Here is a 24,148-nt window from a genome sequence, read left to right as displayed (position 1 = left end):
CATCTTCACCCTTTCCAAGCATGGAAAATCACCAATGAATGGGGATGTAGTATACCTAGATACTTATGGCTTGCAGATAATTACAGAAGTCTGGAAAAGTACTTGACACATATGGCAATGCCAATCCAAAAAAAAAAAAAAAAAAAGAATTCGCTTGAAATGTTCTTTAGTCAGTATTAAGTATCCACAGGTGATTGCTAACAGCTGGTACAACTGAGGAAATAATAAAAAGAAAAAACCATTTTAATATGTCCACACATCAACAAGCGCTGAGACTCAAGTAGTCAGGGTTAAACTGAGCTGAGGAAAGGGGTAATTTAAGGTAACACACTCAAAATATTCATTCCTACTGAGCTGTGAAAACATGGTTGCTCATAAGCGGCCCCTGACAATACTAGCATCTGTTCAGCATTTATTCCTCTCCAGCTTCCATGATTAGTGAAGAGGTTAGGGACGACATGGGTTAGAGAGCGGATGCGGGACATGATTAGGAGGAGGAGGAGGAGTACAAAATAGTAGGGGAAAGTAGCGGGGGAGCAGGGGGGAATCCAGCAGGAATTACAAAGAGTCACACAGACAGCAGCTTGGCTTTCATGTCGGAGGAATGGGCTTCCTGTGCGGGCCCCTCTCGGCAAAGTCGGCCCCCCTGCAGCAGGCCTTCTTCTACCTCCATCCAGGCAGCCATGCTAATGAGCGAAGCGAAGCGACACTCCCCTCCGATGCCGTGTTGAGAGCCTCAGCCAGAGTGTGTGTAGCCGTAACCAAACATCCCTCCCTGATCCCCACCATGCTGTTTGTCTCTCTTAGCTTGTTAGCTTAATGCTCCGTCATGCCCGTCGTGCTTTTCTAAAGGCCTCGCAGATTGATGTGTGCTGATACAGATGCTAATCATATCAGGCTGTTTGGCTTTCTTCGGTCTCCCTCTGCACCTCTTTCCCCGTCTCCATTTAGAGTTAAACACACTGATGGTGAATTCCATTGGGAGGGTAATGCTTGAGAAATAGGCTCAGCGCAAGGGGCTTCATGCAACGCTGCCACTTAAAACCAAAAAAAAAAAGGGGCTGAGAAACAAGACCCCAGGGCAAGAGCTAAACAAAGTGCTAATGCCATTTATTCTGATGAGCCAGTATCACAGCAGCGCACTATCAGTCCTGGAGGAAAGCTGGGAAACACCCATAATTAATGAAAATCAACTCCTATCTGCAACTACACACTCACAACTGCATAAACATACGCTTACTCTTCATGCAGGCAGACATCTCCAAGCTTAAAGCCACAAAAGCAAATAACCCTCTCTCGAGCATACATAATGAGGACACTTATGTTAAAATAGTCACACATATCCTTAAGTGGCTAAGACCTGCTCTTTTATATCCCTTGGCCCAGAGCGCGAACTAAAATCACTCTCATTACTATTTCATTTCCAGTTTTGTTTCTTTTAAAAGCCACTTGATATTCAACTGACAGTAACTACTCAATAACGGAAAGGACGTGTGGGGATGGACAGAAAAGACATTAATGCCGTTAGATTTTAGGCCGTGCCATCACGGAGCAAGATGTCAGTAAACTGACAGGACAGAGATAAAAGACTAAGGGGAGAGGGGGTGATAGACAAAAGCTTTGAACACATCATATGCCTTACAAATTCATTATGTGGATTAAGATGGTGTCTCATACATTTGGAATGGTGTGCTGGAGGTGTCTTTTATCTTTTCAACCGTTTTTCATTTCTGGATTAAGACCACCCTAAGATTTCCAGGACCTCTAAGAATGATTAAAAACTTGTTTGTCTTGGCTGCAAAGTTGAGTGTGAACGCAAACCTGACTCTACCACGCTCCTAGTACTGAGGACATAGGATTCTCTTGGCCATTATGACACATCTGCACAAGAATGTGTCCTCATAATTTGCTGAATTTTCTTATAAATATGAGTTTAATGCTCTACCACCATCAGTTTCATTCGTATGTAGAGACAGAAAAACCATCATTACTTTGATCAGTTTGTCAGCAGCATATGAAGAGGCATGTTTTCTGTGCAGCTGCAGTGCAAAACTGAGTGTGCCATACTGAGCAACAAATTTGACGTGGAGTGTTGTTTTTTTTAGCTTATTTCTGTACATTTTGCATTTCAACTGCAATATAATCTCAACATTATTACCTAGCAGTCAACCTATATACCCACTTTGGGGTTGTGGGATCTTCTATACAGCTGAGGAGCACTTTTCCACTTTTCTTTATGTTCTTTATGTGCAAAGTGTGTGTTCCCAACTCTTCCACAATTTAACCCCAAAAACTGGATTGATCCATTTGTTGATTGCAATATTTAAGGTTGTTGTTAATAAATATTTTAGTAATTGAGTATCCAATCCATTATTCTTAGGATTAACCGATTACTCGGATAAAATGTTTTAATAAAATAAAACATTGATTAATATAACATAACAGCAGTGTTACTATAGGATACCAACATCAGTCCAATTTATCATCTTTAATCAATTACTTTCTGTAAACTAACCAGTAACGATAATAGCTCTCTTTCTAAGTTAACCTGAAGAAAAGTTACACAAAAATCTGAAATTATATTCAATTTAATAATAGAGGCAGGTTCACAAATACGCTTATTAAAATGCCTATACTCCAGCTTTTAATTTATGTATTCATCTTCAGTCAATTTAATAGATGAACTCTCACTTTGCCCAGACATTTACAGCTTTTGTGTTTATGTTAGCGACAGAATTTGACACCTTTGTTCTTCACACATAGAAACTTAACAAGCCATGTACCGCCACGATGCGCTCAGCCTCTGCCACTCATTTGTTGAGACCGGGATGATATGAAATGTATTTTTCCAGTTCGTCCGTAAAGCTACACACCTAAAGCACAGCCACCCGCAGTGTTCAGTCTATCTGCTAACCTGTATAAATAATCCCGCCGAGCTCTTCTCCGCCTGTCGCTTTGAACGGGTATCACCAGTCAGTAGCTCCGGGAGGGAAAAGACCGCCATACTCCAGGAATCGCGCCAGTCAATTTAAGGATGCTTATTGGAACGCCGAAAAACTACAAAACTCCCGACATTATCATCAGTCAATAAAATCCTCCCAGACCGAATTTGAAAATTGGACATTATGCCGCTAACACTTAACTTCGTGAACAACTCATAGGCGGAAGCATAGGCATGAATTCGGGCGGAAGTGAGTGCGCTGTGCAACGTCAATAAAGTCCCGCCCCCAACGCAGTGCGCTAAATCAGTGTTTTTCAACCACTGTTCCGCGGCACACTAGTGTGCCGTGAGTGATCGGTCAGGTGTGCCGTGGAAATTATTCAATTTTACTACGGTACCGTATTTTTCGGACTAACAGCTGCTACTTTTTTCCTTAACTTTGAACCATGCGGATTGTAGCCCGCTGTGGCTTTTATGTGGATTTTTCTTCAACCACCAGGGGGCTCTCTAGCAGGAAGTGAATCATTAGAAGTCAAAATTGTAAATCAAAGAAGAGCGGCTAATTTTCATTTAGAACAAGCACATGCTAGCAGCAGGCACGACAGAGAAATGTTTTCAAACTCATATCATGCAGCTATAAGTCGAGGGCTGTCGATCTGGCACTACAGGAGGGAAATAGAGCCGCTGCACTTAAGCTCGGTGTGAACGAAACCATGGTTCGGCTTTGGAGACGGAGGGCTGCGTCCAGCAGATTTATTAGGACGCAGCCCTCTGCTGGGTCCTAATAAAAAACCGAGAGCAGCTTCCAGTTTTTATTTTATTTTATTTTTTTTAATTGAGGGTGCTAGTATGGTGCGCTCTATAGTCCGAAAAATACGGTAATTGGTTTTAAAAGATTTTTTGAAAATGAATTGTCTGCAAATAATGACATCTTCGAGTATCTGCTGTAGTAGTAGCAGCGGCGTAATCATGTAATGTTCTTACCACTAGATGGCAGTAGGTACAGAGCATTTTACATTAAAACAAGAGAATTAGTGATGCATGAATGTTACAGGTAGCGGTGAGAGCATTGAATCTAGAAAGACTGATGACAGTGATGGAAAAGACAGTGAAGCTCAGCAGTAGTTAGAAAGAACATGAGTCCATTTCCCACAACATGTCTGTGTGAAGTGAGCTTCTCAAGTCTGGTTACTATAAAAACTAAAACCAGAGACAGACTGGGAGCTGTTGAGGAAGAGCTTTGTCTTTCTTCAATTTCTGCCAGTAAATCAGCTGTTTTCATCCAAACATGCACAGGTTTCACACTAGCTGGGTAAAATATACAGATATTGACATTTTGTACATGGAACTCTTCATATTGTAACAGTGAATATGAAGTGAATTGTTTCCCAAATATTATTGCTTCTTTCAGAATAAGAATTATTTTCTGTATTCCGGCTATAAGAATGCTTGTGGATTAGTTTGTAAAACAGTTTGACGTTTTCTACAACTTCTTTAAATTTAACACCACAGTGTTGTGGCTGTTCAGGTGTATTTTTGAAGTGGACATGTTAAGTGCAATTTGAAATAAGAAATGTAAAATGTGATAAAAATACATTTTAGTGTTTATTTGATTCCTATTCAGACTTTGATAAGAATTACTATATATAGGCGGCCACAGAGTATCTTTATTTCCATTTTTAGTTGGTGGTGTGCCTCGGGATTTTTTCAATTAAAACAGTGTACCTTGACTCAAAAATGGTTGAAAAACACTGCGCTAAATAATGAAACATAATTTAAGGAAGCTTCGAGGCAAAGATTTCCTCGAGGAATTTTAATAATCCAGGTACTCGAATCACTCAAGGAATCATTTCAGCCCTAGCAATATCTATAATGACGACAAACCTTTAAAAACCTTGTAAAATAATCAAAATACCCAATTTCATAGATTCTTGATTTTTGGCACGCAAAAGGGTTTTGGTTATACTCAAAGAAAAATACTAATTATTACGAATCATATGCATTCATTAGTTTAAGTCATTTAAGCATACTCTTCCTCCTAAAAAGTAAAAGCGGTTTCTATGGAAAATCCAAAAGACTAGATTCTAACATTATGATTATAAAAATATAATACTTTGAAATATGAAACAAAATAGACAAATTAATAATTATGAGTAATACTTAAAGTTTTGTAAATGTGCCTTCAGCACTTACATTTAAAATCAGAATTTAAATAAATTATAGATTCTTTAAAAACTTAACAGGAATGACATACTTTGTCTATTAAATATTAAGTGCATTTTAACAGTCAGAGTAATGCATTGTTATTCAGATATAGCTTCTTTGTTTATTTATGAACGCACAGATTATGCCTTTAGATTATGGGTCATATCCTTCTGTTATGAAACCATTCTGACTTTTACATCCCCTGCACCAACATTTCTAACAAATTCATCACATCTATCAATTAAACATTAAGCTATCTGCTAGAAGCAAATATGTCCGCCCTCCTAAAGGGAGCTTGGCCTTCTTCACTTGAGAGACAGAGACGACTCTTCTCCAACCACCTATAGAGAAGAAATTGGAGTTGGCCAAAACACAACCGATGGAGCCATTGAGAGGCAGACATGCTTCTTGGCAAAAGCAGATGCTAAAATTGACAAACAAATAAATGTGGGGGGCGGGGGGAAAGTCCAACAGCTGGGGCTCATTTTCGCAGCGGGTTTAATGTCCTCAGACCGACCCCTAAGGACTACTAACAATACCCTGCTAGCTTTTTGGCTCCATAATCATCTTCTTACAATGGCAGATGAAGGACGACAGATTAAAAAATAGAAAGAAAAAAAAAACAGATAATATGCATACTATAGAGAGTAGTTAATTAAAAACAAACCCTATTCCAGAAATAGACTTCCTACTGGGTCTAAACAACCCTCACAGGACAGAGATGCATCAAATAAAAAGCTTAGTGACTGAAATTACACATTCGTGTTGGTGATGTGTTTTCAACTAAGTGAGTAAATCAGGTCAGTGCTGCACAAACTGTACCAGATGTTTAAGAACATAGCATCATTTTTGCATGTAACATTGTTTAAAGTGATCTTTAATCTGTGTAAATTGATTCAGTCCAGTTTGACTTCTTTGCATAAATAATTATCTATGTTGATCTAAAAATATTTTTTTATTCTTCACACAGAATAAAAAAAGCTAATATCAGGTTTGAGTGTACAGATGATTTTAGATAAAATATATCAAACATTAATTTCAACATTATTAACCAGCTGCAGGACATACCAATCTTTTATTGCGGTTCTTAACTAAATGTTCTAGTACTTTCTATAACTTTCAATTCATTTTTTTCGACAGTAAACCCAAATGTTGCCACACAAACAAATTTAAAGGACTAATCCCTGTTTGTTTATAATTTAGGCAAATTAATCCATGATGAATGAGCCTGGAAATCTGCTTGAGGAAAAATTTTTTGAGACAAGACACAGATGTTTTACTATAACAAGATTATGTGCCAAATGTCTTTTTATATAATATTTATATACTTGAAATCTTAAGTTTATAATTTGACATTCAGAGCCAAATACATAAAATGTCGATTTGTGCCATGACCGGGGTTTACCTGGATAATATCCCACAGAAACTCATTTGTTTGTGTTATACACACAGACACATTGTTTTAATTTAACAATTAAATGCAGAAAATCAGAGACAATCAAGGTGAAATTGGCCAATTTTATTAGCTGGCCAATCAACTGATTAGTGCATCATTAATAACCAGAGAATTAAAGTTAATTGAGAACTGCCTAACAACATGAGAATGAGAGCAGTGTGTCATCATTGGCATAATTAGTTTTTAGCCAATGGCTTTTAAATTCAATAAGAACAGCTCACCCAATATTCACAACATAACTCAAATGTCAACTACAAATCACCACTAACATACGGATGTTTATTGATATATCAGAAATATAAAGTTAACCCAGTAAGACACAGATTGCATGCAACATAATAAACGTTGTTTGCACCACTCTGTTCCTTAGTACCTTGAATTTTAATATAAACTAAGATGGTGACCAAAAGAGATTTCAGTAGTGCTCAAGTCACACAAAAACAGAAGGACTATTTATGAATGTAACTTAAGTACATTGTAATGATTCAATGCTTTATTTAACTCTCCATATGTGTTCAGCTGCAAAAAAGCTGTACAATTAAGTCTTCCAAAATTTGAGAAGGTGTGACATCCAGTATAAATACATTAAAATTGAAGCTGAGTAATATGTAAATCCTCTTTGCTGATGCAAAACATTGGCAACTGCCATTTCAAGGTGGATTCTGTGGATTCCACCGATGAGGACGGGTAGACATGGTCCACTGTCAAAGGTGTCACACACTGAATTATTTTCTGTGCTTTTCCGCATGCGTTTGGAAAGCATATAGGCTTACACTGCACCCAGCGATTCAGCTGTATAATTGAGAAGCAACTCATCCATGGGGTCATCCATGTGTGTTGAGGACCTGGAATGGTTTTCTAGCAGCACATGCATATTATTACATCAGGAGTTGTCAGAGCGTATTGATTATACAGTGTAATGCACTCCCTGCTCTCGTCAGCCTACGCTGCTATTGTAAATGAGAGCCTTTATGGATCCGGCTTCGCCCTATCAGCACTGATCATCTATCACACACACACACTACGTACAGTTGGTTGTAAATGAAGCCGTTCAGAGGTGTGCAGGGACCACTGTGTCAGTTTATCCAAATTAGTGGAGTAGATAGCTTATCAAAATCACAAGAGATCCAGAGGAACAGACTAAATTACCTACTTTATTTGGGACTTGTGCATCGGGTAGTTTCTCCTCTTTATAGTATCATGGACATGAAAACCTTGAGAGTTGAAAACAAACAAGCCCAATAAGGTTAAACCCATTAAAATTTGGCTCTAGGACTTGGCACCTATCCACCAAAATATGCAATGAAGACCATTTCAAATAACTGGTCGATAGAAGAATGAATTTGGAAAATACTAAGCACAAAACAATTCTTCTGATTTCACTGTTTCAACCACTGAACTGGTATTATTTAAAGCTGAAACATTTAAGGTACTCTGAGAGATTTGAGTTTTATGAGGAAAAATATGTTTCATAGACAAAGTCAACAGCAGATTAACTCTTAATATGTATTTGTTAGAGCCAATGTTTCTGAGTGCCAAATGCTTTATGCTAAAAGAAGACTAAAACATAATCAACAATACAACAGAAGTCATGATTGAAAATGAAAATGGAAAAAGTAGTGGCTAGGAAAGAGGCTCAAGGCATTTCCAAAACATGAGCCCTGGTGGACTGTTCCCAGTATCAAGTATTTACTATAATTTAATAAAAAGTGGTCCAAGGAAGGATCAGTTGACATGACCATAGTTAATCAAACTTCACTGATGCATTTTGGGAGCAAAGACTGGTCCATGTGGTCCAATTCAACAAACTGCTGCTGCAGTTCAAACTGTTGCAGAAGTTATTGGAGAGAATGGCCTGCATATCTGTATACCTGTCAGATTACCCATATATTTTTTACATCACTTTGTTGTCTCAAACTGTGTTTTGTATTCACTTGGGGTACACTTTGAACTAGTATGGAGCATGGGAACAAGATAAGTGGATCCAATGTTGTACTAGGAAACCTTGGATCCTGAAGTCGACATCACCTACTTCATCATCACTGCATCACTTCATGAAGACAGTCCCTAAATTTTTTAGATCATAGTTCAAGTGAGCATCTGTGGGATCTGTTGGCGATACAAGTCCAATCCAAGGAGGCTCCCCTCACATATAGGACATAATAGAATCTGATGCTAACATTTTGGTGCCAGATAGAGGTTGAGTGGAGTTTAGGGTGTAATTAGTCAGGGTTTCTTTTGGCAGCAAACTGGGGATTGATGCACTATTTGGTGGGTGGTCTTACTGTCATCCATAAGAACTAAACTTTACAAATATGCAATGAGAATTATGTACCTTAAATGTAAATCCGCAACCCATTAGCATTTGGTATTTTAGCAAATGTACGGTGAACTAAGAGCTGAATCTAAATTCCATGTTTTCTATTCATAATTCTGGACACACAAATGCAATGCATCCGAGTGCTGTACTGGAGTAATCCTTTGCCGTTTTCCCAATTTCCATTCTGTTTTTCTCACCATCCATGATGCAATGTTGGCAGTGAGGGCCTGTTGTGGCAGTTTATTTCCGCAAACAACACTAATCAGACATCTGTAGGGAAGGATAAAGCCCAGATTGGCCGTAACCATGCAGCAGTTATCTGTTGATAGGCCCAGCACTCCCGATTGGCTGTAAAGAGGCAACAGCTTTCTATATGGTTGGCTAGGACGGCATGCCAGCAATGGCTCACTGCGGATAGAGTATCTGGCATCCCTCAGAAGATTGGGTGCTGCTCGCCAAGAAACTGTCTGATGATTGGCTGTGCTGACTCCAAAGTGAACTGATTGTCCTATCAATGCCCACAGCACAGGCTGGCTGACAGGGCTGCCTGCTGGCTGGCTTTGCCACTTTCCAAAACACCTCCAGGGGACATACAGTAAATCCATGCCTTTCAGTGTGAAAGTGCCTAAATGTGTGTATGGAAAGTGCAGGTGTGTGTCTCTGTAGTATCCATAACTTTTTCATTGGGAAAGTGTGCTGCTAAGCCCTGCCAGCAGCCACTAACACCTCATTATTCGAAGCCAGGCAGGAAATGGCTTTAAGAGATCTCTCGCCGAGCTACGCTCCTGGAAATGTGGGTTACAGGTCTTCCCATATCAGCAACAAATGCCTGGGAAATGCCTCTTTAGCTCAAGTTAGTTAAACTGCTGCACTTCAACCCAAATCCACCCACTGACTTGGTGTGGGGTGTGATGACACAGAACACAAACCATTTAGATTTTAAGTAAATTGGTTTAGTTCTCAGACTTTCAGTTACATTTTATAATTGATGTATTGCACTCATGTGACACTTAGATGGTCACTAAGATCACCACCTTGAAACTGCGGTCAACATTAACAACAAGCAACAAGAAATAATCAAAAGGTCTAACACATCTAACCATGCTATTAACATCATATTTGTTCCTAGAGATTAAGAAGGCAGTTACAATACATCGAGTAAAGAAAACCTAAACTAATAATAATAATAATAAAAAAATGTTGCTGTTATTAATACCTATGGTGCACAAAACTTAAAAACTTATTTTTCAGATTCACTGAGGTTATAAGAATAGTTAAAATATTCTTAAAATCGTGTTATTTTATGTCTGTTCTGACGGAGCAGACACACACACACGCGTACAAAAAAAAAAAAAAAAAACATTGGTGTGCTACGTATCAAAGTTTGATTTATGATCTCTGGAGTATGTTGGGTCTGTGAGACATATGAACTAGGGCAGAACACAAGTGGTAATTTTAAACATTAGGTTATTTCAGAAATGTTCCAAAGTTGGGAGTGATCCTATTATCCACAGTGAAGCACGAACAGAAGGGGCTCATATCAGCAGCCGTAGCCTAAAGGGAGGGAAACGAGCTTGCAACTATACTTTTTTAACATCAGTTCAAGGCGAGCTGGGATAACGTGGGTGGGCACAGCGAATGAGTCACACTCTTACCCCATGCCCCCCCCACTCATAATCAGTTTTGATGTCCCCTGGGGAAGGTACCTCAACCTAAAAGACACTGATGCATTACAGGAAAGGGTTTTAGGGGTGGTACAGTCCAGAATATTAAAAGTTATCACCCAACCTTTTTTTTTTTACACAACCAACTGTGAAGTCTCTCTCTCTCTCTCTCTCTCTCTCTCTCTCTCTCTCTCTCTCTCTCTCTCTCTCTCTCTCTCTCTCTCTCTCTCTCTCTCTCATAGTCCATTTTACCTTTACAGCTTTTCTCCCAGAACTTTGATCTCTCTCAATACAACTTTCTAATCTGTCTCATAACCCACTTGACATCTCATCCATCAACCACAATTGTCCCCTGAATGGACCGTGCTGCCTGGATTGTCATTTAATCAGTTGCATTGCTACAATAATGCACCTGATTTAATTCACATGCCTTTTACAAGTCTGGTAATTCACACCAATTATAATTGTGTGTATATTCAGCATATTTGTCCCTGTTTGTCTGAATGTCAATTAGAACAAACACAATGTTTACTCTCTCACACACCGACTTCGGTACAAAGGGAGGGTGAAATAAATCAATTACCGCGAGTTACGAATGCTGTAAAAACAATTTGTCAAATGTGAAGAGATAATAGAAGAAATATTTGATTAATTTGAAGATGCAACAACAAATAAATGAGCTTGATGACATGGGAGGCTCGGCATTAATGGGTTGTACAAAGTAGTTACTTATTATTTTGTCACACAGTCAGACGCTGAGCCGGCGGCAAAAAGAGAGGGAACGGGAAGTAAAGCGTCTGTGTCGGGGTCAGACAACCGACTGTAGCGGAAGAAGGAGCTGAAGTAAGTAAGAGCCAGTAGATCAGGCTAATGTGCATCATTTTAAAGGAGTACTTATCATGACAGTGGATTTCCTGGCACGCACTCCCGCTGTAGCAACTCTAAATTTTAAGCAGATTGTTTAACAGTCCATTGCGTAAATGGATATTGCTCATTGACTGTTGTTCTTGGCTGCCCACACAGTGTCGGTGGAAGAAGACAGAGATGTATTATAGATCAGGAGAGGTCTAAAAGAATGAGCCTTCACTGGTATTTGTTGTACCTAGAGAATATGCCAAAGTTACACATCTGTTTCTATCTATGGTACGCCACAAAAATAGCTCCCAATTCTAAACAAACCCTTACAGTAAGGACCTAGCCTTATTTGTGGAGGTGGATATTCTCTTTTTATTAACTATTTATTAATAATAAAAAAAAAAAACTAAAAACTTTTAAACTATTATTCTTAGCCTTGCTTCTGAAAAAATTATGGGTGGTCTTGGGAATGGTCAACGTGTAATGATTAGCTACCAAGATGGCTGCCAGATGTGCTAATCTACTACTGAGTGCATGTTTATTGTGCCAAGTATTGATAAAAAGAAAATTGATATTTTATTGCGTTATTAAACTTAGATATATTTATAAAATACAACAAAACAGGAATCTATTAGGTTGCTGAGTAGAAATAAAAAAAACATTTAAAGAATAAAATATGTGAAGCCTTTAATTCAGAGAGAAGAGAGAGATGTGCAGGACTGCAGACTTTACTGTCTACTTCCATGTCAACATCCCTTGCTGTCGAAGGGATGTTAAAACTTTAGTTAATGCACTTTGTTAACTTTGACAGTGCGTTAAGTCACAAAAGCTCTCAGAAGCCACCTGTTTATGAGTATAGTCTCTTTTCCATCATGCTTACATTTTCCTGCGTAATACAAAAAAATGTAAACATCACATCCTCGCCTTTGATTGAGAAGTTGACGCTGCTCCGACTTGTAGCACGGCTGAATGAACGCTGTTAAGGTGATAACTTAAGAAGCTTGTCTATATATCTAAACAGAACCACATAAAATGCATATTGCATCCCACACCGGACTCCGTTTGGACTGTTTCACTTTACCTCCGTGGGACGTGCCCTCCACCATCTTTCTTTTTCTTACAACTATCAACTGGTTCCACTAAAGGATGACCAGTGGCGCCCTCTTCTGGATGGTGGTCACACTAATACACTGAAAGGAGGGCTTTCTATCAACAGATTACTATCAACAGATAATAAGACTAGGTCAGTTGTTTGCGTCCCTAATGTACATTAAATGATATCATAAATATCAAAACTGATTTTTAAAAACAGTAGATTTTTTTTTTCCACCAAAGATTTAAAAAAAAATAACTGGCTCTCTGTTAATACTGATATTAAGCTTTGCAGGTTCGCTGTTCACAAGAACTTATGTAACAACTGCAGCGGGTTAACCAGCTTTATGACAACACAGACTCTAGATTAAACTTAAAGTCATCTAATTTAGTCCCCAATTTTATTTCTTCAGTGCTGTTCTCACTTGGATACAAGCAAGAACAAAATTCAAAAAGAGGGAGCAGGAGATTAACTACATGTGACAAGACATCCTGATTAGAGGCACAAAAACTACCTGGCAGAGGTCCAGCAAAATCTGACTAATTAAGCAGTGAACACAGATGTGGAGAAGTAAACGGACTGAAAACTGTGCGTGTGTGTGTGGGTAAGGCAAGGAAAGAAGCAAAACTTGTATATCCCAGTGGACAAAGGCAAAATATTTTAAGACTCAACTGTCATATAAAATTTCGCATTTCTGTTGGAGGAATAGCTGATGTCTATCATCAGAATGTCAGAGAGAACAATATGTAGTGGTTTGACAACATAATATTGAAGAGTACTAAATTTATTCTGTCATAACACCAACCTGCTACATCCAGGCAGTGCAGTACAGCAAGACACTAAATCTCTAGTGCACCAACTAAACAAAAGTCAATTTAAAATTAAGAATTAGCTGTGCTCTTTCTATAAAACAAAAAAATCTGCACAATAGCCATCACATGCAGATGTATTGAGCTCCAGACATAAAGCATAATTCATGGCACATCTCTGCTGATTTTGAATTGTGGAAAAATTCCATCTCACTTGAGAGTTTATAGGGTATAAGGGGAAAAAAAGGAGCAACAAAAACAAAGTTAAATCTGTTTCTGGGGCGGTATTACACCATATTTCCTCTCTGACAACTCATAGCTTCCTGGAGTTTCTCCTCCAGCTAACAAATTTGGAGAGAAATAAACTTTTTTTTTCTTTTAAAGGGTAGCACTAAGCTAATTTCAAATCGAGTAAGACCTTCTCCTCTTTGGAGTTAGAAATAAAGCCCAACCAAACGGACGGGTCATAAATCACAGTGTTATTTTGCTGTGCTCTGACTCTAAAACACAAATCGAATTACCTGTTCACCCACGCGCATCACCCAATTTGGCCGGCATACGGCTAACGCAAACTTAAAAAGGTGCATGTACGGTTGTGTGTTCAAAGTGCCTAATGCAAACACTGTAAATTTAGTAAATGCATTGGGTTTTATTGAACTTTCCGTGAAGGGAGGCCACACATCCACAGCCACCGAGACGCAGACACACACACACACACATACACACACACACATACACATACACACATGCAGCACAATTTTTGTGCAGTGACAGTAAATGCCACATTATTGTGATGTACAGCAGAAGACCACATCATATAAAGGTCTGTGTGATGGAATCTCTCTGTGAGGCTGCCGGCCTTGACACACAGAATCAGGTCCTAAAACTGTTTATGGCGCAACGAAGCCTGACAGCATCCCTCTTTTCCTGTAAACAAAGCACTAGAAACTCTGAATTTATGAGCAGGGCAGCCAATAAATCTGAATAATTATTAGTTTAAACAATCCATTTCTGATTTTCAAGTTTTCTGTCTAGTAGCTGAGTCATGATCTTTTACCATGGAGAAATAATCACTATTGATGCAGTGCAGAGGAATGACGCAGTTCGGACAGACCAACTGATGCCTAATTAGCTGCCGCCTTTATGATCCAAACTAAACACAACATCAGGTCTTGTCAAAATAATCTGAAAAAAATCCTTCAGTGAAAACAAGGAGCTGTAAAGGTCACTGTTGTAGTTGAAACAGAAGTGTGACAATAATTATGACGATTTCTCAAAGCCATTTACGAAACGGGAAAGGTGTAGAAATGTGACACGGAATTAGAATAGAAAGCAAATAGCAGGAAAGCAGCTTCTCATCGTGAGAAACAAGTACATTATTTTAGAGGTGTAAAAATAGTGATAAAAAAAGCTGAAGAAGGATCCAGCATACAGTAAGGATGTACTGTATCTAAAGTTATTTTTTAATTTCACTCACAAGAAAGTGCTTACCTGTTTGGATCCTCAAGATTCTTACTTGTCTTAGGACAAAGGATGAAATTTAGCTAGATTCACACTGCCATGAATTTTGGTAATGTTGATTAATGTCCATTGTCCTAAACAAATAAGTTTAATTAAATTAAATTGAGTCAAGTCTCCATGGCAACCAATGTTAAAGCAAAGGAAGGATGCTGTAGAGTTTCTTTTTAGTTCTTAGCTCATGAATTTGCTGGTTTAATATTATCACCATTATTACCTGCTCCTAAATGTTTACTATACATTTAGAACCAAAGAAGCATTTTTGCTTAAAATGTTTCAAAACAATTGATTGTCATCTGCATAGTGTGTACATAATTTAAATAGCTAGCTCCTTTTTTAACGACCCGAGTGGTCATCATTGCCTCTTCCATCGCATTTGTTCGTGAAGGTCCGACTTTAAATATTGTTGACATTCGTCAACAAACACAGCTGGGTCTGGTACGAGAAGAAGTTTATCTAAAGTCGGCTTCTGTAAACACCCCGAGCAGAAATGCGTTTCCAGCGGTGTGTTTTGTTATTTTTGGAATAAAGACTGGGATCTCATGAGTGGGCTCCCCGCTGGTTAAAAATACCAAGTGAAATGTGATGCTAAGTGAGCCGACAGCAGCCTGTGGTCACCGTAATCCTCCCAGAATGAGATTATCCCTGTGTGAAAACAGTGAGGCGGGCTGGGGAGGGCACTCCCGTCTGCTGTGTGTCTAAGACCAGACCTGCCGAAGCCCCTTCCATAAATCTCTGTACACAGACACACCTAGGAAAGTGGCATATTAGCTCTCCCCCTGCCTCCCTTTGAGCATCAGTCGATGCAGGGCACAGTGAAGCATCGGCACATTTTGCATCAGCACCTTCAGGAGAAAAAAAAAAAAGGACCTCAAAGCACGAGCCTCGCTTCTGCTCTTGCTGCTTTCAGCTGTCGGTAATGCTTACCCTGCAGATGTAAGAAATCACGCTAAATATAGAATGGAGCAAAAGATCTTGCTACATCTTCTAGATCACCAGAGTCGGGGCTTATACAGAAGAATTGTACTTATTACAGTCAGGTGAAAATGATATGAATGAAAATAGAAAGTGGTTGATTTGTTTTGTTGCTGTTGTCATGTGGTTTTCACACAGAATTCCAATCCAGATGATGGTAAGTGACTGAATAACAATATATCTATTTGTAGCCCTTACCTAAAGAGTAACCAAATTAGGAATCACATGGTAAAACATAATATAAGTGAGTAAGTAGTACTAATACTTTTTTTGTCTTTCTTCTTGATTAGGGGACTCGAAAAAGGAGGAAAACACCACAACTATCCTCAGAATGAACAACGATGAGTGTTCAAACCTGAATCTGCAGGGACGGCGGTGAAGCAGCGCTTTCTCACATCATCACTGCAGAATTGTACAAAAACATGAAAGCATTTTATTTTTTTTTTGGCAGACCTTTGTATGAACTGCAACACTTTCCTTTTAACAGGATCCGCAGGCATGCTACTTGAAGGAGACGTCTATATTCCTAAAACCAGGACTGCCATGAAGCCAGTGAAGCTGCTTCTGGCCGCAGAATTCAAGAGGGATTGTGGAAATACCTTTTGTTATAAGTGACGAATATGGTGGAACAGGTTAGCGCATGTTGTGGCGTCTCGGTCACCTTACTGAAGCTCTTTTATCTGCAACTGTAGATAACACTGAGAAGAGTAAGATTCTTCTTGCCATCAAAGGTTTTGAGGGGAAAACCTGCATCCAGTTCGTTCCTCACAGAGGAGAGAGGATGCATCTGAGCACTGACTCTTACCAGTGACTAGCAGGTCAGATATTTTTACCTAATAAAATTAACAACTTTCAACACTGCATATGTAGATGCAGAAACATCTGATAGGATGCAAAATCAAATTTTATCTATGAATTGCTTCGTTTTTAGATTCATAGCACAATCCGCTCCACGCTTTGGTTTTCTACCACAAACACACTCGCAGCGACCGTGACCAATTCGTGAAAGTCCACTGGGAAAACATAAAAGAATGTAAAAAAAACTTGCACGACCACTCGATTATGTATACTTCTTTTGTTTTTCTTGGCAATCTTGTTTTTATTTGGCACCAGGTTATTTGAAAGAAGGACACAGATAATCTCACCCCATATTGACGACTCATCTGTGATGCAATACAGAAAGTAAGATTTAACGAAAATCCAGTTTTTAATTCTGAGTGATTGATTATCTCCTTTTATATGTGTAGAACGGCTTTAGGAGCAAATGGGGGCCGTAACCATCAAACCTATTCCTGATCCTAACGTTCCCATTGGCCAACAATGTTTGTCTGACATTGACATCCTCCGGGTCAACAAGCTCTACAAGTGCAGGAGCTATTTGGGATAGAGCATATTCTGAAGTTGATGGTTAATAGCAATGTGACAGCATTATATTAAAGCATTGAAATTTCCCCGTCGCCTCTGTAATCTTCTGTTATTTACCAACAATACCACTAGCAGTTTTTTTGCGTCCATGCTCTTATGTCCTTGTTCTGTAAAAGCACTTCAAAAATGTTGGCTTCTTTTTACTCATACCTGATAAATCAGCAGATATGCATTTATAGAAAGGCTTAAAGGAGGGAAAAAAAGTAATGAAACTGTGTACAGAACCAGTTGAAATGCACTAATCTGAGTTTTACTGGCTTATATCAATTTATTTGAGATCTGACCTGAACACTCCAACTTTGGTTTATTTGTTTCTTTCTAAGATCTACAACCCATAATAATAACTATTAAATATTTTAAAAGAAAATGCAGCAGGTTGTCATAAGTAGCAGCTTTAAACCAATGGAATATAAAAGGTTTACACCCTTGTCTAAGTTTAAACATCAGACAAAGACCATTATGCTGTTAAATTGTTTATAATCTAAGGTAGTGATAATTTTCAGTTGTGATACATTTATTGCACATCAAATGTAATCTATGCGTCGCCCCTCCGATAATGAAATTAGCAAATTTGGAAGTAAACCTACAACTATCATCAGTACTACAGTAAGTTCTACTTTATACTTTTTAGTGCACAAATTAACAAAATCCTTCACAGGATTTGATATTCTGCAAAATAGAAAAAGAATCTTTAATTCAAAGGGAAATTTCAATAGAGATAAATGAAGTCAACTTTATTTTTTATTTAGATTGGCTTTTCTCTTTCTTTTTTAAATTTAATTTTAGCTTCCTAAAATAGCCTCTTTATTTCAATTTGCGTACAACAACTTCTTTCATCAGAGTAAATCGGGGCTACGGCGTAATCAGCAAGTCAAACTTTGTAGAGCTGAAGCTCTGCGGGGACGCACAGATCCGGTTGGACATGAAATAAACCTCCTTCCACTCCCTAACCCTGTGGAGACATATTTTCCACTTGGCCACATTCTCTGCTTTTAGATGTGTGCTAACTTTTTTTTTTTTCATAAAATTCTGTACAGCTTTTCCTTCCATCTTCAGAGGACAGGGGCTGTAATGTGTGCAAGAAGAGTATCAAGAGATTTTTGGGGAAAGATAAGAGAAGACATCAGCGATATAAAACAAATCCCTATTAAGCTAATTTCCCTCCTCCCTTGATGTATGTGTGCACCAGCGATCATGACAGCGCTGCATGTATTTCTCCTGTGCTCTGGCTTAAATGCAGTAAAAAAAATAAATAAAAAAAAGTCCAGCACTAAACAGTGTTTTGCAAAAGCCAGCAAGTCTGAAGAGTTCAGATGGACAGAGGGACTTTAATGTTTCATAAAGCAGTTTCAGTTCATATCAATCGTTCTGCCTATGAATTATTCAAAATCTACTTGTTTATTGAAATATTTAGTATTCTGACTCTGTTCATGCTCCAAGAATCTCCGGGAGATTTTTCGTCCGGCTATAAATTAAAGACGTTCTATGAGACTTGATTGCAGATGAGCCCAAGATCCCATGACAGAAGTACAAACAGGCCACGACTGCAAAACACTGAAAACACTCTGGCTAAAATCGCTGAATGTTCATTGAAACTGATAAGGGGAGTGACGTCTCTGAACTTTGAGGCAGGCATAAATTAAAGCACAGTGAATAAATATTTCATCTTTCTTGTGGCAATCTTTCTTGTTAACACATTTGTCTCTCTTGGTATTTGTTTTTTTTTTTTGCTTTTGTTGTGGGGTCAGGTGACTTCTTAGAGAAAATACAGTCGGGGCGAACGAAACGGGAAACCTCATCTCCGTTACCTGGAGTTTAGCATGACTGACCAACGTGATAAAATCTACAAAGGATATTCCGTGAGGCTTTTACAGATGCTCTTTGACCGGACTTTAAAGGGCAGAGTGTACATGACCAGCAGGGTCTCCCGTAGGATGTCTGTTTTAATGAGAGCAGGCCGAGCGGAGCCAAATGCACTCTGATGTGTGATGTCACCAGTAATGTGCTGGCAGGCCATAACCGCTGGCTGCCTGAATGGCTTTTACCACCATGTTGTTAACACAGATCAGTGTACCTGCCTCTCTTCAAACACAATAAGCTGCAGCGCACAGCTTTTCTCATTTCTCTACTTGAGCTGCCTATTGACGCCCAGAAGGAAACGGAAATGTTTGCAGTCATGCAGTGCTATCTAAGCTAGGCTAATTCAGATTTCGATTCTGTTTCAAAGTTGTTCTCTTAGGAACTCATTTTTTTATACCTATCTAAACACCTGCTGCTTGGAAATGTTTTCTTATGCTAGCTTTAGCATAAGAATCTCTTTAATATCCACTTAATGTGTTACTGGTTAGAAAGGGAAAAAAAACTCATATCAATGCTTGTACAGAGGTTTTTAGATATTCAATTAGTGCATTTCTCTCTGTTAACATTTGCACAACAGTACAAAACAGTCAGTTCAAACTGCAAAACCTAGTTAGACTTATTTTATTGTCATTGGGCAAAGACGGAGAAATTGGCAATGAAATGTCATCATTGCCCACAAATCACAAGTGTGCCTATAAATATATAGTCACACTTGTCCCTGTATAAAAATAATAACATATTGCTAAATATGTATAACTTTGCATTTTCAGACAGTGTTAGTGGAAGGATTGTTGGAGTTGAGCAATCTAATGTCCAATGGGAGGCAACTGTTTCTGAGTTTGGCTGTTCTACAGTTGATGACCTGCACAAGCGTCACTTAAACAGTGTCATTAGTGCCATCAAAATGAATTAGTTTTACACCATTCAGCATTCATGAGTACAGTTCATTTTGACATAAATGACAAAAGCAAATGATAATGGTCTAAAGCAGCAGAGGAGTCTATGGAAACGATCAATGCATGTTCAAAACGATTTGCAGTTTGTTGGAAGGAATGAGGAACTCCTACTATGAAATGACTACAAGTTGTGAAGGGCTGAATCATTACGTACGAGATTTGTAATTCTGATCAGAGGATTGCACCAAAGTAATTGAAAAAATAAACTGTAATATGAGGTTTTACGATATATCCTTTCATGGTTTGACCTAGATACGTTTTGAAATGACTTACTCTGGCCATTTGTTCACACAGCTTTCTTGTTAACATATAGCTGTTAGTAGAGGTTTTGAAACGTCTCAATTCAGGAATGTAACTTTTTGTTTTTTCATTGCCTACGTTGATAAATTTGGATGTTGAAGGTGACATTATGAGTTTAAACATATAATTTTAGAGAAAGTCAGTTAATTCTGCTGGTCCTTTTGTGTACCTGTGCACCAAGAAGTTTCTCAGCAGCCCCACCTTGTGCTTAGGAGTGTGTTTGGTCATGTTTTTGTCTATTTATTTACTGATTATTACTTTGTTTCATAATGAGTATGTTGCATATATATGCTAGAAAGTACAGTGCAAATTTAAGTCTAACTTGGTAGACCATAATGCCACGTACCTTAAGGAGATCCTCAAAGTATTAGAATAATAATATGGCCCAGATCCACGTTATAATGTTGAAACAACATATTAGAAATTGAAGAAATCTAGATACAGATACACAGCATATTAAAAATTAAGCCGAACCAAAACACGCGCAAACAAATATAGAGCTGGTATGTGTCTAATTTTGCAGTCTGTTTCAAAGCATGGCCTGGGTCACATAACAAGTGAGCTGCTAAGTGCCCCCTTTGAGAGAGATGAAAGCAGCATTCACACACACACACACACCCCCGCACACACACGCACACACACAAAAGTAAATTTAGTGAACCGCACAATCAAAGACAGAACCGATTGCCACAGAAATTTTGGGAGTCTTTGTTGTTGCCTTGCAGGACCCAGTGGAAACGATAAGCAGGCTGAAAGAGGCAGGCAAACTCTAACATGATCTGTTGTTGAAGCTTTTATGAAGATTCACTTTTCTTCTACTCTCAAGATCAGAGGAGCCTTAGGAGTCGTATCAAAAACTTCCATGATGCCTCAACTGAGAATACCGTCCTGACAAGAATCTGGTGTCTCTCAAATCTCATAAATATTTGACTCTGGGATCAAGAGTGAGTTTACCTTACATCAAACAAGGCGTTTAAGAGGAGCTGATCAAAAGGGAGACGATATATCCAAGCAAGTTGAATACATGTAAATCGTCATTACAGGCCATGCGGCAGAGGGCTGCACCAAAAGAGACGTGATGCTTAAACGGGCCTTTGTAAATGTGTAAATCAGAGCGAGGCATTAGTCTTCAATCCCTTTGAGCTGTGTTCACAGAGCCGCTCCGCATCCCCGTTCCTCAATGCTGAGGAATTGCAGCTGTCGAAAATGATGCGGTCCCATTAGTGACGGAATCCAAGCTCAGACGGAGCCAGACAGAAAGCCGCTGTGGGGACAAGATGATAACAAGGTGCTCATTGGAGATGTGAGGGATGGTGTTTGCGCATCACCCTCCATGTCTGTCTGATGAGACCAGGGCAGAAGGGGTGGAGGAGGAAGGGAGACGATGGGGGCGGGGGTTTAAGATAAAGACAGAGCGAGAAAGGCGTGGAGAATGAGAAAAAGAGAGAGAAATGGTTAAGGGAGAAAAAGGATGGGGGAGATAAGATGAGACAAATAGAGAGGGGAACAATGAGACTGGGGAGCAAGAGGGAGTGACTGGGAGAGTAATCACGGATGGTAACACCGAAACACACAAATCAAAGCTGCAAAGCAAGAGAGCGAGGAGATTCGCCACGAAGCAGGGAGGGAAGGAGCAAAATCGCCCCGGTAGCCAGCGCTCGGAAAGATTGGCAGGTTTATTTCCAGGGAGTTACTGATGGCTCATTCTGCAGATTGTTTCACCTCTGGGCTAAACTGTGAGCATAGCAGGATAAATACGAAGACACCATGTAACTGCAGTATAGGAAGCCACCGCATTCAGTACGAAAAGAATGAACTCCGCCAGAACAGAAGAACAGATGCAGCGCTTGGCATTTGGTCTTTCTTATTGTTTGACCTTTGTTCATATAACCTGCATGAGAATCTGATGTGATCATAATAATCTTAATAATACTGTCTAAATTTCGTGCTTAACTACACGGTAGAGAACTAACATGAAATCTGGACATCACTTTCCTCTTTTGCAACTTATTTTAAATGTTATATTACTGGACTAAACAACATAGCAAAGTATATTGTTGATATGCTGACTGATGTGGTAAAACATGTTAAAATATGTTTTCCTGTGATTGTTATCATTCTCAGAAGAATATATATCAGGTACCACCAACACTTTGGTACTTGTTCAATTTTACTTGGTCAATTTTACTTATGCATCACCAATTTCCAATAATTTCTGTAGCCATCTCAGGATGCTTCAGAAAAAACAAACCTAATGAAATAATGCAAAGCAGTATGAAGATGGCTGATCAACATCCACTTAAAGAATCTCTAGAAAGCTTGTAGGAGGCAAAGATGTGCAGAAATAAATGCTTCATCGCAGTTTATCGTTTGTTAAGGTGAACGAATCAGGTCATGTTTTTAAAGAAAAATGCCACAGGTTTGAAACATGTTACCATCTTAATAGGAAGTGTTACAGCGTGAGAAAAATTGGATTATTTTACCGTAACAAATTAGTCAAATCCTGGCAACCTTTGTTTTGAGAGAAAAATGGCATCAAAACAAAAGCTGAAGCAAACATTAATATAGTGGATTGGGAGTAGATAAGTAGATTCAATTAAAATAAGATGTTATTTTTTAATTTGAAACTGTCTATTTATTAGTGCAAACAGATTGATGTAAATGTATTATCAGTTTTTCCAACTTTAATACATCATTGTATTAAATAAATGATTGGAGTAAATGGACCCTTCTGTTGGTAGATAGAAGTGTCAAATAATTTTCATTTAAGTAAAGGTTTCCACATAATTCTCATTATTTTAAAAATCACTGCTTGGGCCTAAAGGACAAGCATGTGTCTGTATTCATATTTTTCATTCCACTCAAAGATGTATAGTTTTCACTAGTTTACTTTCTCTGACAAGAAAATGAAAGAAGTAATTGAAATTAAATGAAATTATTCTTATCATAATGCAGTATTTGGGGCTTTGTTGACCCTGAGGCATGAACCAAACTAATCTGAATGTGGAAAACAGCAGCTCTCTTCACACCACATTTCCTATAAACTACCATTGTTGATCATTTTCTTCTTGTGCTCATTATCTGACTCATCTCTTTTTGTGTGTTTGTTGCCTGTTTGTTTTGATTTCCTTGACTTTGGGAGATTTTTGCCATGCATTAGGTGGAATATTTTTAATAGGAGGTTTACAGTCGGTGTAGCCACAAATATCTGGCATGCAGAGAGCGTGGCACAGATGTTTAGATTTACACAAGCTTCATGGTCAAGCTGACTGAACAGTATGAATTCAAAACAGGTCCATCTAGCCTTTTTCACAAGAAAAAGAAGATCTTGTGAAACAAATGTGCTGCTATATTTAATAGTTCATGGACAGGACCAAAGGTTTTGCACATTGCTTGTTTGGAACCATCTTACAGCTTAATGGTACACTGAGCATCAATTAAACAAAAGACAGTGAGTCATATTTACAAAAAAAAAAACAACCCCCAAATAACATTACATCCGTGCTGCATCCTTCACCCTTGTTGTTTTTGCTTGAACACTGCAGCCGCCTGTCCTCTATCTCCGAAAGCACTAGCAGAGTGCAGAACTCCAGTAAACAGTTTATTCCAGCAGACATTTTCTATTACGATGCAATCCATTCATGTTCCATCTGAAGAGAGAACAAAGCACAAAACTATATAAAAACAGTGGAATAGAGAAATATAATGTCAGCACCAAAGACACTAGGAAGTTGTTAAATCACCGGCCCATAATAATAACTGAGACAGTAA

The 24,148-nt window shown here is 38.6% G+C and overlaps 1 protein-coding gene across 5 annotated transcripts in view; it reads right to left on the bottom strand.

Annotated features, from left to right (window-relative positions):
* LOC103457909 (MAM domain-containing glycosylphosphatidylinositol anchor protein 2) overlaps window positions 1-24,148 on the bottom strand; it is a 198,949-nt gene that overhangs the window by 134,778 nt on the left and 40,023 nt on the right. The gene's annotated exons all lie outside the window — the stretch shown is intronic.

The sequence above is a fragment of the Poecilia reticulata genome, chromosome 21 (assembly GCF_904066995.2).
Source record: "Poecilia reticulata chromosome 21, P_reticulata-male-v2, whole genome shotgun sequence".
NCBI classification, from domain to species: Eukaryota; Metazoa; Chordata; class Actinopteri; order Cyprinodontiformes; family Poeciliidae; genus Poecilia; species Poecilia reticulata.
This window is presented reverse-complemented; position numbering and strand designations above follow the sequence as displayed.